We start from the raw sequence: 18454 nt of genomic DNA on the forward strand, positions 1-18454 counted from the left end.
ATTGGACTAGATGGTCATTTATGTGCCCTTCTTCTTTGAAATCTTCTGATGTTTAGATTTTCTGAAAAACCCAGAGATGTGGTTATGGCTGATTGTTGTTGATACATGAGGCTTCTAAGGCTCATGGAGATCATGTTATGTCCAAGACCACACACTTAGAGGCAGAGAGCCAGAATTGTGGACATGTGTCTTACTAACCCGTTCTGAGAAATGGGTTCCCAGGCTGCTGTATCTACAGTTTCATCTAGACTGATACACATTACCTCTCAAGAACTTTTCCATTTAATCTATTAAACCATCACAAGAAAACAATCACAGAACGATGCACCTAAAGTCTAATGAATAAAATGGAGGTTTCCTGTTTTTGCCTCTGATTCCTGACTGAGTGACCTTAGACACCTCACTTTCCCTGGTTACTCAGTCTACTTACCTGCTAAGTGGGGACATAACAACTTCCTTCTCCTTAAATTAAAGTTCCCAAGGCCTCCCATGAGGTAGCACCTGAGCTAAGCTTTGACGGTTGAAAGAGCTAAGCCATTCCAAGGTGGATGGGACGGTCCAAGTGGAGAGGGAGCTGTGGGGAGGAGACTGCTCCTTCCTGCTTTGTTTCTTGAAGGGAGGTGGAGGCTGGTTTTCCCTCCTTGGGCTCAGCACTGATGAGGGAAAGCTGGGCTGTATGAGGGAAGCTCAGCCATCTGGTTCCTTCTTTCCCAATGGAGGAGCTTAGTAGTCAGTACTAACCCTTTTACCCATTGGAGCTGAATTTGAGCAGGTTGACAAGCAGGGACTTTGTAGAGAATTTCATCCCTGGTGTCTTCCTGGATTTTGTTTCTCAGTACTTAATATCCAGTGTTCACAGCTCAGGTAAATATTTTCATAATATTAATTTCATTAAGTATTCCAAGCAAATAACTTGTTCATGACATTGTGTCCTTTTGGGTGGAGGTCACTCCTTTGCCTTAGTTATCTCCTCACAGCTTAAAACAAGAGGAATGGTCATAGTTAGGGCTGGTGGTTCTTAGACATGGACATGGAGTGTTTTTCTTGTCAAATGCATGGTGCATTTTCTTAACCAATCAACACACATTTATTAGGCATTTACTATGTGCCATGAGAGGCATTGGGAAGAGTGGATAGAGATCTGGCCTTGAAACAAGAAAGACATAGGTTCAAGTCACCTCCTTTGGCACAAACTGGCTGTGTGACTCTGGGTTGGTCATGTAACCTCTGAGCTCTAGGTAACTCAAAGAAGGAGAAAAGGTGCTGACTCTTATCAATAGAGGTTCTGCCTACAAGTTGCCTGTGCCATGGAAATCATGTCTGTCCCCTATGTCTGTCCTGCTATGTACCAGGCTCTGAGACACAAGAACAAAAATGAAAATGCCCCTGCCCTCAAGAACCCTGCATTCAGTCAAGAAAAATACATAGATACCATGTGTAGGTGGCAATACAAGTCTACTAGGTAGCACGATGGGTAGCGTGCAAGGCTGGGCATTGGAAGTTGTTGTTAGGTCATTCAGTCATTTCTGACTCTTTGGGACCCCATGCACCATAGCCTCTATCCTCTACCATCTCCCAACATCTATCCAAGCTAATGTTCATTGCTCACATGATGCCATGTATACATCTCATTCTCTGTGGTCCCCTGCTCCTTTTGCTTTCAAATTGCAATGGAAGACCTAAAGTCAAACTCTATCTTAGACACCTATTAGCTATGTGATTCTGGCTTAAGTCAGCCTCAGTTTACTTATCTGCAAAATAGGGATAATTGTGAATATCAAATGAGATAATATTTGTAAAGCACTTTGCAAATCTTAAAGTGGTTTATAATTGCCAGTTATTATGGGGGAAGGGAATGTGCGAGAAAAGAGACAGTAGTTGCCGGGATGGTTAGGAATGGGCTCAGGCAGGAGGTGGTGCTTTAGCTGAGCTTTAAAGGAAGCTCAGGATTTTTAAAAATTATTTGATATTTTGTTTTCCCCCAGTTATATGTAAAAACAACTTTTAACATTTGTTTTTAAAACTTTGAGTTCCAAATTCTCTCCCTTCCTCCCTCCCGACCCTCTCATTGAGAAGGCAAGCAATTCAATACAGGTTATGTATGTGTAGTCATGCAAATGTTAGTCATGTTGTGAAAGAAAAGACAGACAAAAAAACTCAAGAAAAATGAAGTTTAAAAAGTATGCTTCGGTCTGTATTCAGACACCATCAGGTCTTTCTCTGGAGATGGATAGCATTTTCCATCATAAGTCCTTCAGAGTTGTCTTGGATCATTGTATTGCTAAGAATAGCTAAGTCATTCACAGCTGATCACCTTACAATATTGCTGTGACTTTGTACACAGCGCATTTCACTTTGCGTCAGCCCGTATCAGTCTTTTCCAAGCATTTCCGAGATCATCCTGCTCATCATTTCTTATAGTACAACAGTATTCCATCATAATCACATACCACAACTTATTCAGCCATTCCCCAACTGATGGGCATCCCCTCAATTTCTAATTCTTTATCCCAAGAAAAGAGCTGCTATAAATATTTTTGTACATATAGGTCCTTTTCCTTTTTGTTTTTTAGCTCTTTTGGGATACAGACCTATGCATGATTTTATAGCCCTTTGGGTGTAGTTCTAACCTGCTCTACAGAATGGTTGGATCAGTTCACAGCTCTGCCAGTAGCACATAATTGTTTCATTTTTTCCTGCATCACCTCCAACATTTGTCATTTATCTTTTCTGTCCTCTTAGACAATCTAATAGGTATGGGGTCGTGCATTAGAATTGTTTCATTCGCATTTCTCCAATCAGTAGTGTTAGAATATTGTTTCCATATAGCTACAGATAGATTTCATTATCTCATCTGAAACTGATCACCTCTTTTTATCATTTATCAATTGGGGTATGGTTCTTATTTTCATAAATTTGACTCAGTTCTTTACATGTTTGAGAAATGAGGCCTTTATCAGAGAGACTTGGGAAGCTCAGGATTCTCTGAGGCCAAGGTGAGGAGGGAAGGCATTCCCTGCATGAGGCACAGCCTATGTAAAGGTGTAGACATGGCAGGTCAAATGTTGTGTGTGAGGGACAACACACTGGATGGTTTGGCTAGACTGCACTGCCTATGGAGGGCAGTAACAGGCCCTAAGCCTAGAAAGGAAGGTTGGGACCAGGTTTTGCAAAGCTTTTGGGGTCACCCAGTGGAGTTAATCATTGATCATAGAGGCCATATGGATCCCTGGAGCGGGGGACACCATATCATAGGTTCTGTGCTGATAGAACAAGAGGAAAGTCCCAATGATGGGGGAGGTGGGGATTAGCAAGAGCACAGTGTGTATGTGCCTGACGGAGTCCCAGCCCAAATGCAGACCTAAAGACCTGGAATATATAGAAGGAACCACCCTCTCCTGTCTCTTACTGGGAGATGAGGTGTCTCCCTCCATTTCCTTCTCCCAGGCTCCATAATCTTAAACATCCTCTCCTATGCCAGCATTGACAAGGCTGACAAATTTCAGGAGCTGATGCCATGAGCATTTCCCAAGCTTCCCACCAAACACATGTTTCCAAACTATACCATTTATAATAAAAGAATTCAGTTTTATTCCTGCAGTGAAAATCACCTCTTCCAATTACAGATTTGTCTTCAGAGAGTGAAGCTAGGGATTAGCAGGTTCCTCTGACCATGGTCCTGACATTGAAAACCTAACCCTAAAGTTCTGTGATTACCTGGTCCGGAATCTCTTCACAGATGCAGGTCAGATGAAGGTGGTAAAACAAACAGTACTGGGACCTTCCAGGGTCCAGAAGAAGACACTCGGGGACAGCCTGGGACTATGGACCAGAACCGGCTTTCAGTCCCAGCTCTGCCACTGGCTGACTGGGTGACTCTGGCCATCTCTGGGCCTGTCGGTGGCCAAGCTTCCTTATTTGTAAGTGATGCATTTAGGCCAGATGATAGGGAAGGCACCAGATCAATCTGACATTAGTGAGGATCTCTGGCTTTAGGACGAGCCAAGGACGTGCTTTGATCCTTTTACCTCTGACACTGGTACACCAAGAGAAGAGCAGAAGGCCCTGAATGTGCTGTCAGGGCTACAGCCATCACTGACCCTGGGACACGATCATCACCGTCTAGCCCTGTAATCTACATGCTGCCTGAAGACCATGCTAGAGTCAGGAAGACATGAGTTCAAATCCAACCTCAGACATCGACTAGCTGTATGACCCTGGACAAGTCACTTTACCTCTAAGTGCCTCAGCTAGGATAATAATAGCATTGACCTCCCGAGGAATGAGATAATGTTTATAAAACATTTTACACAGTGCCTGGTGCATAATGGGCGCTTAACAAATACTTGTGTCCTCCTTCCCTTCCCTTTCCTTCTTCCTTCCTCCTTTGCTTCCTCCTTCCTTTCCTTCCTTCCTTCCTTTCTTCCTTCCTTTCCTTCCTTCCTTCCTTCTTTGCTTCCTCCTTCCTTTCCTTCCTTCCTTCCTTCCTTCCTACCTTCCTTCCTTCCTTCTTTGCTTCCTCCTTCCTTTCCTTCCTTCCTTCCTTCCTTTCCTTCCTTCCTTCCTTCCTTTCTTCCCTCCTTCCTTCCTTCCTTCCTTCCTTCCTTCCTTCTTCCCTTCCTTCCTTCTTTGTTTCCTTCTTTCCTTCCTTCCTTCCTTCTTTGCTTCCTCCTTCCTTTCCTTCCTTCCTTCCTTTCCTTCCTTCCTTCCTTTCTTCCCTTCTTCCTTCCTTCCTTCTTCCCTTCCTTCCTTCTTTGTTTCCTTCTTTCCTTCCTTCCTTCTTTGCTTCCTCCTTCCTTTCCTTCCTTCATTTCTTCCTTCCTTCCTTCCTTCTTCCCTTCCTTCCTTCTTTGTTTCCTTCTTTCCTTCCTTCCTTCCTTCTTTGCTTCCTCCTTCCTTTCCTTCCTTCCTTCCTTCCTTCTTCCCTTCCTTCCTTCTTTGTTTCCTTCTTTCCTTCCTTCCTTCCTTCTTTGCTTCCTCCTTCCTTTCCTTCCTTCCTTCCTTTCCTTCCTTCCTTCCTTTCTTCCCTCCTTCCTTCCTTCCTTCTTCCTTTCCTTCCTTCTTTGTTTCCTTCTTTCCTTCCTTCCTTCTTTGCTTCCTCCTTCCTTCCTTCCTTCCTTCCTTCCTTCCTTCCTTCCTTCCTTCCTTCCTTCCTTCCTTCCTTCCTTCTTCCCTTCCTTCCTTCTTTCCTTCCTTCCTTCTTTGCTTCCTCCTTCCTTTCCTTCCTTCATTTCTTCCTTCCTTCTTCCCTTCCTTCCTTCTTTTCTTCCTTCCTTCTTTGCTTCCTCCTTCCTTTCCTTCCTTCCTTTCTTCCTTTCTTCCTTCCTTCCTTCTTCCCTTCCTTCCTTCTTTCCTCCCTTCCTTCTTTGCTTCCTCCTTCCTTTCCTTCCTTCCTTTCTTCCTTCCTTCCTTCTTCCCTTCCTTCCTCCTTCCTTTCCTTCCTTCCTTTTTTCCTTCCTCTTGCAGCCTAGTTCATGAGGCACACACAGTGCAGGGGAAGATAAGCCCAGCACAGACACGTGGGAGAGGCCAGCCCAATCCAGCTTCTCTAAAGCCACACTCCTGTGCCACACAAAACCCTATCCTGGCTGTCTTGCTTAATGTAGTCTGTGAGTATAGTCAGCTCTGTACACCAAATGCATGTTGCAAAGAGCAGCCCAGAAGCTGGTCTGGCCATGTTATTAGAGGCTGGTCTGGCCAGGTTATTAGAAGTTGGTCACAGTCCTCATCAGACATCTTGGCACCAGCTGCTGCTTCCTTGCTCCACAGATCAATTCCCCTCCCCATGCTGCTTGTAGTAGGTCTTCCCCTTCTGGGGTCTGTCCTTCCCTCCTCTTGGGGAAGGCAGAGGTGGGGGGTGGGGGTTGGCCTTCTTATACATACCTGGCAGAAGCATACTTACACAAGCAGGGGCACAGATGTCCATCCTCCACTTTTTGCCCTAGTATTGACTCTTCTGCCCCTTTAAAGCCTTGGACCACCCATCTCTGGGCCCCAGATCCAGTGTTCTCTTCTTGTGGTTTCTTCTTAATGATTCTTTCCTGAAAGGCTTAGAGGGCCAGTGGTCATTCTCCTACTTCCCCCAGATCTTTGTCCTTTCAAGGTTCTTCCAAGAGGGAAAGCGTCAGTTCCTGCACTTTCCTTTCTTCATATGCTTCTTCCTACTCACCATCTCCTGGCTTCCCTGACATCCTTAAAATCTCAGCTCATATCCAACAGCCTACAAGAAGCCTTTCCGATCCCCCCTCAAATGTATGCTTTTGGTTATCTCTCACATGCACACGGTCATATAGATGTTGTCTCCCTTATTAGAATGTGACCTCCTAAAGGCCAGGGACCTTGGCTTGTTTTTCTTTGCTTATACTCTCAGGACTTAGCCAGTGCCTGGCACATAGTAGGTGCTTAATAAATATTTCTTGACTTGATTCCTCAACTTGGGCCAGAGGCTTGAATTCCAAAGTCCTGATTCCTGAGGCTTCTCACTTGGACTTCCCTGCTCCCAGCTAGGAGGGCTTGCCTCCCCCACATCACAGTTAGATTGCCTCAGATCTCACTGTCTCTGAGGAGTCATCCAGTCAAGGAAGACCTGTTGTTGCATCAATCTGAGCTATTATTATTCAATGTAGAACTGAGGCTTGAGGAGATGAAATATCTTTCTAGAGCCAGGAAGGACTTCAGAGACCATGTGAGGAAACTGAGGCCCAGAGAGGTTGTGACTTGCCCAATATCATACAGGTTAAGCTTCAAAGGTGGGACGTGGAGGAACTGAGTGGTACAGTCCAGCTATTCCCTATGGATCTGTGTTCATGCTAGCCAAAGTGGAAGGGGGCTGCCCCCATTGTTCTGGAAAGATAAAGGATAATATTCTTTATGCCCCAGAACAGGCTGACTCAGAATAGCAGCTCAACAGGGGTGCTCCTTGGAACACAAATAGGTCAGACACACTGAAACACCAGTCATAGCACAGCTCTTGTAGACCTCCCACCCCCAACTACCCTCACGCCTATGAGGCACCTACAGCCCATCACCATAGTGATCAGGGAAGGGAGGGCAGTTGGGGCATGACTGTGGAGGTCCCAGGGCCTTTAACACAAGCCAGGAAGAGAAGGGAAAACAGTGCCTCGAAGGAGCCGTGAAGGGTGATCGTGGCATTGAACATGGAGACGCTCTGTGAGGAGCTGAGGGTGGACTGCTAGAGAGCAAGCTTGGAGCAGCTTATAAACAGGAGTCAAGTAAATGAAGCCATAGATTAAGGGTCACACAGAAGGCCTCTTGGGATATGCCAATGGACAAGCGATCAGTATTATTGGCAATGGGGATGACCTCAATGTTGCAGGTGAATTGCTGATGAAGAAACTGGGGCCTGGAGAGGCTAAGGATTTGCCCAAGGTCACTCAGGAAGTTATTGTCAAATGCAGAATACCTTAGAGCCAGTGCTCCTTCTCCTGTAAGCTTCTGGTTTACCCTGAGAAATCAGCTCATTACTGAGGATGGAAAGATTGGCGGCATTAGGCCATGTGGAAAAATAATATAAACATAAGTACAAAAATCATTCAAATTCAGTTTGTGGACAGTTAATTCAACTTCTTTTAGTTTTGCTGTTGTTTTGCAGGGGACTGTTCCAAGCTTATTATTTCATGAGTGGAGGTAACTCCCAAGGAAGAAAATCTGGAAGACCTGAGTTCAGATTCTGCCTCATACACTTAGTAGCTATGAAACCCTGGGCAAGTCACTTCACCTCTGCCTCAGTTTCCTCTTCTGCAAAATGAGGGACTTGGACTCTGTGGCCTCTAAGTTACCTTCCAGCTCTAAATCTCTGCTCCCATCACCTATGTTCCTATGGTCACACCTTATCCATTCCTCAATGGTCAGACACTCCTATGAATATCTGTGGGACACATAGATCTTGCCCCCTCTCATTAACATCCTTCAGTGTCCTAGTGGTGCAGTTGCTACGTCAAATGCTACCAACAGTTATATGGTTCCAATTACATACAACAGATGGCTTTTCTAAAAGGTGGGGCCAATCTCCCCCAGCAGGGTAATCATGCACGGATTTTTCCTCAGCCTTGCCAGCCCTGAATTTGATTGTTTTAAAATATCATTTTCCAATTTCTCAGGGGCATGGTGGTAACTTGGAGCTGTTTCCATTTGAGTTTTCCCAGTTGATGAAGAGTTCAAAGGGTTTTCCAGGTGATGATGGATAATTTGTGATTCTTCTCTAGAGAAATACTCTGACTTTGGCCATTTAAACTTCTGAAAATAGTTCTCACTCTTAGAGATTTTGAATCAATTCCTTATGAATTCTGGATGTCAAACTTTTACTAGGAATGTTTATCATGGGTTTTTTTTACCAATTTGTTTATTTCCTTTTTGATATATTAAGCACCATACAAAGTTTTATGCATATATCATCAAATTCATCCCTTTTGTCACCTATGATTTCTTCTGTTTATAAATACTTGAGGATTTGGTGCCTCTCAACAACCAGGGCAGATATAGTGTTCTATGTTATTTATATTTATATTATTGATCCATTTTGCACATATGGAGATCATGTTGGAAATTATACTCTTGTTCCATCCTTCACTGTCATGCTGTTTAGTTTTTCCAATTATTTTTGTTGAATAATCCACTCTTTCCCTGGTAGTTTATGATCTTGGATTTATCAGATACTAATCTATTGTGTTCACTTGGTTCAGCTTTGAGGCTGTCTAACATGTTCCATTGATCTGTTTTTCTATTTCTTATGTGAACTCAGGTAATTTTACTAATTACCGTGTTATGATATAGTTTAAGATCTGGCACTTTAAATGCCTTTTCCTCCTTTTTTCCCCAAAATTTCCTTTGATCTTCTTGACCTTTTGTTCTCCCACTCAATGTTATCTTTCTAATTCTGGACAGTTTTGTCTTTGTAATTCATCAGCATTAAGCATATAGGGTTGTTTGGATTACATTGGGATCTTCACTACTTTGGCTCAACTAACTACACATATCAACTCTCTCAATGATTATTTAATTTTTCTTCATTTAAAAATTGGTTTATTACTGTCTTCACATAAATCTTTGGTGCAGGATGGCATTTATGCTGCTCTGTGGTAATTGGTTTAGGAAGTCTGTGAGAGCCCAGATTGACACGCAGGACTAATTCATTCATGGCAATCAGAAGTAGTCCAAAAATCAGTTTAAAGTATAGCATTTGCTCCAGTTACATATGAGGGAAACTTAGGAAACCAACCACGTTTTCTTCCATCAATAGGGTAATATTAACACCTACCAGAAAGGCTGGGCCATTGCCCACTGGAGTAGGAAGGCAGTAGCTGCTGCCAGTAGCTCTGATTAATACAACAGCTCCCCTCCTCGCCTTAGGCTTCCAGTATCCAGTTGAAAAAAACAATGTGAGCCCAGACATCTGGGTCAGAGCTTCTAGCCTGGCTCTCATTCTCTAGAGCTGACCATGTTGCCAAGGGAAAGAGCAAGGGAGACATGAGTGGCAAAATGATATAGTCCAGAAGGTCTGGTCATCTGGAGAGTTTTGTCTTTTTGCTGGTATTAGCATTCCCCTATTTTGTGGGTGTCCTAGAGGGAATCTCATGTCATTGCCTGTGCTGACCACAACTGAACATCTTAGAGTAGAGCATACCCCAAAAGGTGCTGTATCACAAGGATGGACAAGTCTGCATCCTTAATACCTTCAGAACCTTTCCATATTCTCTTTGCCACACCCGTGCTAGAGAACATGGGGTGCTGCAAGCAGAGGTCAAAGGACCTTGGCAAACATCCTTTGTTTAGAAAACTGAATGTGGTGGAGGAGAGGGAGGGAAGATGGCAAATTCTACTCCAAAATTAAAAGTGAAGGTATCTAACATCCATGTATTCCATCCCCTGAGTTGGGGTGGGGGGATGAGGGAAAAAACTAGAAGATTGGGGTCACTTGGATCTTTCCTTTCCCTTTGCAATCCAATGGAACCAAGTTTATAGACTTGGCTACTTTGGGCTCCTCAGCATTTCCTCCAACAGTGCAGATCATATGGCAATCAGACCTTGTCTTGTGTAACTCTCGTCCGTGTTGTTTCATGAATCCTCCACAGGTGGGCTGCCCAGTGTGAAAGACTCCTTTGGATCTCCTGAAATTCCATAGGTACTGTTGGCTTGCATGAGCTACCTCACAATGCTCTCTCATTCTCGCAGCCTAATCAGCCCATTACATTCCTCACTGGCCACAAATCTCTTCAACGATATCTTTTGCTCCGCATTGGTAATATGCCACAGCCTGTGTAAACCCACCCAGAATCCTGTATTGACCTTTCAGTGACTCACAGCTTAAAATCATCAGACAATGCAGTATGGTCCTCAGTGGGAGAATACTACCATTTGGGGCATTGTTGTTGTTGTAAGGAGAGCCTTTGAGTCAATGAAAGCCCAGCACATTTTCTCAAAGGTAATACAATCATTCCCTTCCTCCTGTATGTCTAGCTGGGGACCCGCTTCAATTTTTTCTCTGCAGTGTCCAATGAAGATATATGTACTGATATCCCAGCTCTGTGGATGATCCCTTCAGCTCCAGAGAAGAGGGTCATGCTAAGCCTTTTTCATCCACTTGCCTTGTCCTGAGTGGCTAGTGAGGTCAACCTCTTTTCAACAATGATAGCTCTCACTTGAGAAGCTCTTCAGTGTCATAAGGGCTCAATGCACTCAGGGCAAAATTATCTGCAGATGTGGCCGTCTGGGTCTCCCTATCCAGAGCAAACTCATGTCCTCTTTAGATTTTGCAGTGACCCTGCTCCGTGGCAGTGACGAAGCATTTTCTCCATCACGCGTCTCCATGGTTTATTCTTCCCAACCTATCTGAGAACAGGGCGTGGTGAGTTATCTCTTATAATAAGAGTAACAGTGATAATGATAGCATTTAGAAAGCACTTTAAGCCTTGCAGATCACTTTATACCTGTTCCTTCATTTGATCCGCACAATGCTGTGAGATGGGGGTTATTCTTACCTTCCTTTTACAGATGAAGAAATTGAGACTGAGAGAGATTAAGTGACTCATCTATTATCACACAGCTAGTAAATGTCTGACTCCCTGGTAAAGAAAAACGTTTGACTCTGTTTTTCTTTATTTAATTAAGGGCTTTTTATAGTCAACAAACAGCACATACAGTGAGATCTTTTTTCTCCATCTCCATTTGTTTTTGTTTTGTCTTGTTTGTGGTGATAATCTCTACAATTTCCCCAAAGCTGTTGACATTCTCTCTTTTTCAAATACATTAAGAACTAATCCCTCAAACTCCCAAAGATTGTTTTCCCTCAGCCTGCTTTCTCTTCTCTGAAGATTTGGTTGAATCCTACAGATCGATCCATGCCGACTTTCATCAGTGCTATTTCTTCCTTTAAGATATTGGGTTGTTATTATTTGCTTTTACATGACCTTCATTTTGGCAAGTAGTGGGATATCTCTTCTTCTTCCCCTACCCAGAAAGCCATCCCTTCTAAGAATAAAAAGGGGGGAAAGGTTCAGCAAAACCAGCCCACGCAGCAACTTGATGGTCTGATAATCTATGCAATATTGTATCCCCATACCATCCTGGCGTGGCTTCCACTGAGCCAGCTCCATTGGTCATTATAATTACTTTCACTTTCCCTTGTTCTTTCCATGCGCAATGTTGCATCATTGTAGCTATTAGGTTCCTGATGCCATTTACTCCACTCTGCCTCAGTTCATAGAAATCTCCCCGAGTGTCTGGATTTTCATATCATTGTCTCTACAGTGTAGCAAAATTCCATTCCATTCACATCCCACGGGGTGTCTAGCTCTTCCTCAGTCCATGCGCATTCACTTTGTTTTAAATCTGTGCACCACAAAAAAGGGAAAGCAATGAATAGTTTGGTGCCTCTAGTATCTTTCTTTCTGTCTTTGGCATCCTTGGGGCACAGATCTCCAAACAGTGGGATCTCTGGGTCAAGGAGTAAGAATGATTTCATCACTTCTTTACCATGGTGCTAAAATTCCATTTTATTTTTTGCTTAGAATAGTTTCTAATTGTTTCCCCCCCAAAATTGAACCAATTCGCAGATCCATCAACAGTGTATTAACATACCTTTCTTTGTGCAGTCTCTCCAGTGCTTAATGTTTTCTCACCTTTTCCAATTTTCTGGGCATGAGAGGAAGCCTTAGAGTTGCTTTGATTCATCTTTCTTTTATCACGAAAGATTCAGAGCAGTCTTTCCTGGGCTCTTAATAGTCTACAATTCTCCTTTTGTGGATTGTTTGTTCCCATCCTCTGATCACTTGTCCAGCAAGGACTGGAAGAGCACAGGCTTAGACACTTCCAGAGTAAGCTATAGCTGACTGATATAGGCAGGATAGTCTAGTGACTAGAAAGCTGATCTCAAAGCCAGGAAGATCTGGCTTCAAACCATGCCTTTGACACATATTGACTGTGACCCAGAGCAAGCTCCAGGCAGCTCTCAAAGGCGAGCAATGGCAGAGAACCTGCTGAGCTGCGTTGGTGAAGGGTGTTTCCTTGCCAGGGAGTTTCATAGGCCAGTAAAATAACAGATCTGGTTCCTATCCCAGTGGCTGAATTGACCTCCCAATACTCTATTCTTACTACCACCACCCTAATTTGTGCCTTAGCGTGTCATGGGAATACTGTCTTTTTTACTCCTCATAGTTTCTTTACCTTCTAATCCATTTTCACCAACATTTATTAATCACCTATTATGTGACAGGCACCATGTTTGATCATCAGACTTCCCTTCCCACCCCATATTCATCAAGGTTGGAAAATATCTGTTACTGAGGGAATCCAAACTCTTTCATGCTCTGATCTCTCACCTTACCTTTCCAACCTAGGACCTATTCCTCAGCATTTACCCCAATCTAGGAAGGAAGGAAATGAACATTTATTAAGCACCTACTATGTGTCAGGTACTGTGCTAAACCCTTTACAAATATTATTTCTTTTGATTCTCACAACAACCCTGCAAAGTGGGTGCTGTTACTAGGTCCATATTACAGTTGAGGAAACTGAGGCAGAGTACTGTGAAGCAACTTGCCCAGGGTCACATGGCTAGTAAGTATTTAAGCCAGGATTTGAACTGAAATTTGCCTGACTCCAAGCCCAGTGCTTTATGCACTGTGGTGCTCCCTTCTACCTACATACAAAGTCACTGACTTTTAGAGTTAGAAGAGGCCTCCACAGCCATCTATTCTGACCCATATCAAAAAGAAATTCCTGCTACAATATACGCAACAACTGGTCATCTAAATTCTGCTTGAAGAGTCAACCGACTTTCCAGGAAAAACACTTCACTTCGGGACCATTCTGATTGTTAGGCAGATCTTCCTGAAGGCAAGCATCAAAGTGACTTCTTCCACCCACCACTCATGGCTCCTGGGTCAGCAGAACAAGGCCAGTGATCCCTCTTCCTCATGAAAGCCCTTCAGAGCCTGGGAAATAGCTCTTCAGAGATCATCAATTTAGAGGTGGAAGAGACCTTTTAAGTCACTTTACAGATGGGTAAACTGAGGCCAAAGAAGCAGAGTGACTTACCCAGGGTCACACAACTAATACATATGTGAACCAGGATTCAAACCCAGGTCTTCCGGACTCTATATCTCAAACTGTATCTGCTGACCACACCCCCTGAGTTTTCCTTTCTCCAGCCTGAAGCTACAGCTCCTTTGCCTGCTTCTTATAGGGGAGTGACTCAAGGCCCTTCGTTGTCCTGCTTACCCTTCTCCAAATGCTCTTGGCTCCTCAATACCCATCTCACACTGTGGGCCCAGAACTAAGCACAGTGCTCTCCTTGCCAGCCTAGACCAGAGAACTGCTCACACCAGCAGCCACGACCAGTGCCCTCCCACCCCTGCGGGAATCCTGGGAGACAAAGCTTGTTCCTGCCTCCATTCATTGTCATTGGCTCCATTCCAGTCACCATCTTATCCATGAAAAATCCCACCCTGGGCAACACTCCAGTGTCTTCCCCCTAAGTGTGCCTACTTCCACCTCAGAGGTGTTCCTCGTGCTGGCATTTTGTGAGTTGAAGGCCTGAGTGTCCCCTGAGGAGATGAGGCCTCTGCTGAGAGGGGCTCAAGTGCCTATTTTCTGTGCCAAGGGGATTTTATTTTAAATGTTGAGGGTGGAGAGAGGAATTCTAATTCCAGATCTTTGGAGGGCATAGCCTCTGGCCTACATAGAGTTCTCACCTCATGCCTGTGGGTGCTCGTTACACTCTCAGCGTGAGCTGCTGATTCCTGATGGGGGTGAGTCCACAGCCTTACCTGATAGAAGGTAATCTCTTACTTGGTAGATAGCGTAGAGCAATAGGTACAACTCTGGACTTGTAATCCAGATGTTCTGGGTTTGAATCCCATCATAGTCACTAGCTGTGTGGCTCTGGGGCCAGTCACTCACTTCTCTGGGACTCAGTGTCCTCATCCATAAGGTGGAGTGATAATATCTATGGAACTCGGTGCACGGAACCTTTATGAGGCTCAAGTGAGCTGATGTCTGTAAAGGGCTCAGCAAACCCTCAAGCCCTACAGGAACGTCTGTTATCATTACTGTTGGCTCTCGTACGTGGCCCAACCCACCTTCCATGTGTCAGGTTCCTTTTCTAAATTTATCATAAGCCCTGTGTGTCAAGCAGTTTATATTTATACGGCTTATGCCTCCCTGAAGACAAACACACCCAGCCAACAGGGTGAAGGAAGACCTTGAAATCCCAGCAGCCGGGGAAGGAAGGAAAGAGAAAGAACACTGGCCAGGGGCATGACAAGAGTGATGGGAAGGGAAAGGGCTGGTCCATCCCTGTAGAGTCTTGGGGTGACACCGATGGGGTCATGCCAGAGGCAGAAGGGACATGACCACTCTTACTTCAGGAGTCATCTTTCCAAAGACAATCTGTTTCTCCCTTTGCCCCTTCATCCCCATCCTTATTGTATGCCTTGCTTCTCTGGGTCCCAATGAAGTGTCTTTAAAGTGTTTGGGATTCCCTATAATGGGATATTCTAGGCTGGCCTGAATGACTCTAAGACCACCTCCTCCACACTCCAATCACCATCCCTGTGGCCTTTGAAGAGCTGGGAAGCAGGAAGAGCAGGGCTTGAAGCCTGAGGCACCCTTCCTAGCAGAGTGATCATAGACAAGTCTTCAGACACCCTTCAGAGCCTTGGTTTCCCCATCTGTAAAATGAGTCCAGTAATAACCAGAGGATTTGTGGGGAGGCTCACCTACTATGCGCAAGGTGCTGAGTGTGCTGGCAGAGTCCATTGTAGATAGAACGCTTTAAAGTGCTCTGTGAAGATGGACTGTTGTTGTTCAGTGACTGCTGACCATACTTTGGGTTCTTCCCCACTGTTCCAATGATCAGTCTTCCTGGGCTTGCCATCCCCTCTTGGACCAGTCAGGGCAGCTTAGCTTTCCTTTACAATCAGGACACAATGCATGTGAGTCTTTCTGAGGAATAGAGGCAAGCAGGATTAGAAGAAAGAAGATTACTGCATGACAGACTCAGCCCTGTTGACCCTACCTCTGTAATCTCTCCCATCCATCTGTGCCTCTCCCTTCCATACCCAAGGCCATCATGCTAGCTTAGGTCTTCATTAGATGTCATCTCAGCTGTTACAATGGTCTCCCAACTGATTTTCCTGCCTCTGATCTAACCCTACCTTAAACTATCCTAAATAATACGTTACTCTCCTGCTCAAAAGCATTCCATGGCCCCATTGCCCAACAAATAATGTCTAAACTCCTTAGCCTTGCGTGCAAAGCCCCCTTCAGTCTGTCTCCAAAGTAACATTCCATCCTTATCCTTAACAGCTTGCCACCATGTCATCTGATGCATTCTGATGACTTTCATTTCTGTCCATTTGCTCATGCTTTCCCTTTGTCTGGACCACATGCCCACCTCTCATATTCTGAGTCATCCCTGCCTGCTGATTTCTGCCCATCTGCCAAGGCCCAATTCTAGAGATTCTTTGTACATTATGATGCCTACAACCAATCTCTCTCTGTGTGTCTCTGTCCCTTTACCTCTCTGTGTCTCTCTGTCTCTCTCTGTCTCTGTTTCTCTCTGTGTGTCTCTCTGTGTGTGTCTCTCTCTATCTTTCTGTTTCTGTCTATCTCTCTCTCTCTCTCTCCCCCCTTAACTCTCCCATGGATTTACAATGGCCTTTTTGTTTGATCATGCTTTTGTGCTTATCTGACCTTCCCTATTGCAATGTGACCTCCCAGGAGGCAGAGACAGCCTCATTCCTTTATGGAGCCTTCAGTATCTAGCACCAGCCTTGTCTGAAGCAGATAAGACCTGATCTTTGCTCTGAGTCAAAACTTCCAAGTAAGTGTTAGAAGGGAATGAGCAAGCTGGTCATCCAGTCTTGGGAATCTTCTGAAACTCCTATGGCTAGGAGGAAATGTACAGTGGAGAGAACACTAACTACGGAGGCAGATGACTTGGGTTCAAATCTCACCTCTGACACTTACTCCCTTGGTAACCTTGAACAGATCCCTCAAACACTCCATTTCTTCCCCTGTAAAGTGAAGGACTGGACTCAATGATATATGAGGATAACTCCCACTCTAGGTCTATGACCCTATTTGGGTCAGATGTGGTAGCCTTGGGGGTCCCTTCCAACTCTATGATGCTGGGATTGTGAAATACACACAGATGCCCTGTGGGTCTCTTTACCCATGCTGGGGGGCTCAGTTATCCAGATGGCTGTTGGATCACTCCCCAGTACTTAACAGTCAGTAACTTCTTGCCTTGATGATAAATCTGTGTCCCAGATGCATCTCAAACTCAACATGTCCAATACGGAACTCATGACCTTGCCTCCTACTCTTGCAAACCCTCCACTCTTCTGGACTTCCATGTTTCTGTGAAGGGCAAACTGCCATCCTTCCAGTCACCCAATCTTGTGTCACCTCGGCCTTATGAACAGTCAGTCAACAGACATTCATAAATGCTTCCTCTGTTCTGAGAGCTGAGCTAAAGCACTGAGGTTACAGAGAAAGACTGCCCTCAAGTAGCTTATCTTCTTTTTTAGTTAATTTACTTATTTTTAGATTTCAACATTTACTTCCATAAGTTTTCAATTTTTTCTTCCTCCCTCCCTCTTCTCCCTCCTCCCCAAGAAGGCCTACAATCTGATATTGGCTCTACATATACATTCCTATTAAACATATTTTCACATTAGTCATGTCACATAGAAGAATTAGAATGAATGGGAGGAACCATGAGAAAGAAAAAGAAAACAAAACGGAATGACAACAACAAAAAAGAAAATAGTCTGCTTCACTCTGCATTCAGACTCCATAGTTCTTTCTCTGGATGTGGATAGCATTTTCTATCATGAGTCCTTTGGAATTGTTTTAGGACCTTGTATTGCTGAGAAGAGCAAAGTCTATCAAAGTCAGTCATCACACACTTATGGCTGTTGCTGTGTACAGTGTTCTCCTGGTTCTGCTCACTTCACTCAGCATCAGTTCATATAAGTCTTTCCAGGTTTTTCTGAAGTCTGCCTGTTCATCCTTTCTTACAGCACAATAGTATTCCATTACATTCATATACCACAACTTGTTCAGCCATTCCCCAATTGATGGGCATCTCCTCAATTTCCACATTTGCCTTATGGAAAGAATTAGGTAGAACAGTATCTTTATTTTTGAAAGCAGTTTATATAATATAGATGTGACCGTCTGAACCTGGTGCTTTTTTACATATGGATCAATTCATGATCTCTCTGATTTCCACTAAAATTTTCTCCTAAAATCTGTTCCATTTTGTCATTTGGCTATTATCATAAACATTCATCTACTTCATATTCTCAATCATCTTGCCACATAGCTGTGCATACAAGTATATCATAGGTATGTGCATTTTTATTTGACATTTCAGACACTTGGTCACAAGTCTACCACCTGATGGGTATCTCAGGCAACTGGCCAAAAAGTGCTAACATTGTGTTTTATGGTCTTTATTATTAATGACTGTATTGGAAAACAACCTTGATCAGAGCAACATGTTACAGGGCCTGCCTGATTGCTTACATTTTTTGTTTCCTTCTCCCTGGGTAAATCATTTCCCCAATTATGTCTTAAGCTCTCTCCATGAAGGGACTATGCCTCTCACAATGCTCCCAACAGCACCAGGCCTTGACAAGGTGCTCAGCAAAGACTTTTGGAAGGGAGGGAGAAGGCTGGTTAGGAGAAGCTGAAAAATATTTCTTCTATTGACATTTAAAGTCCCTCTCCAGTGTGATTTTTAAAACCTAGAAGAAATAAGGATAAGGAGATAAAGTCTTTCCAGTCCTGGGTGGGGAGGGGGAGGGGCTCAGAATGGCAGGGGCCATGTTATCTAGAGGAAGGAGCAGCTCTAATGCTTCTTATCCCCTCCCAATCTCCACCCCCCCATAAAACAGGATGAACATCAGAAATAGACTGGCACTGG

The sequence above is a fragment of the Trichosurus vulpecula genome, chromosome 9 (assembly GCF_011100635.1).
Source record: "Trichosurus vulpecula isolate mTriVul1 chromosome 9, mTriVul1.pri, whole genome shotgun sequence".
Classification (NCBI taxonomy): Eukaryota; Metazoa; Chordata; class Mammalia; order Diprotodontia; family Phalangeridae; genus Trichosurus; species Trichosurus vulpecula.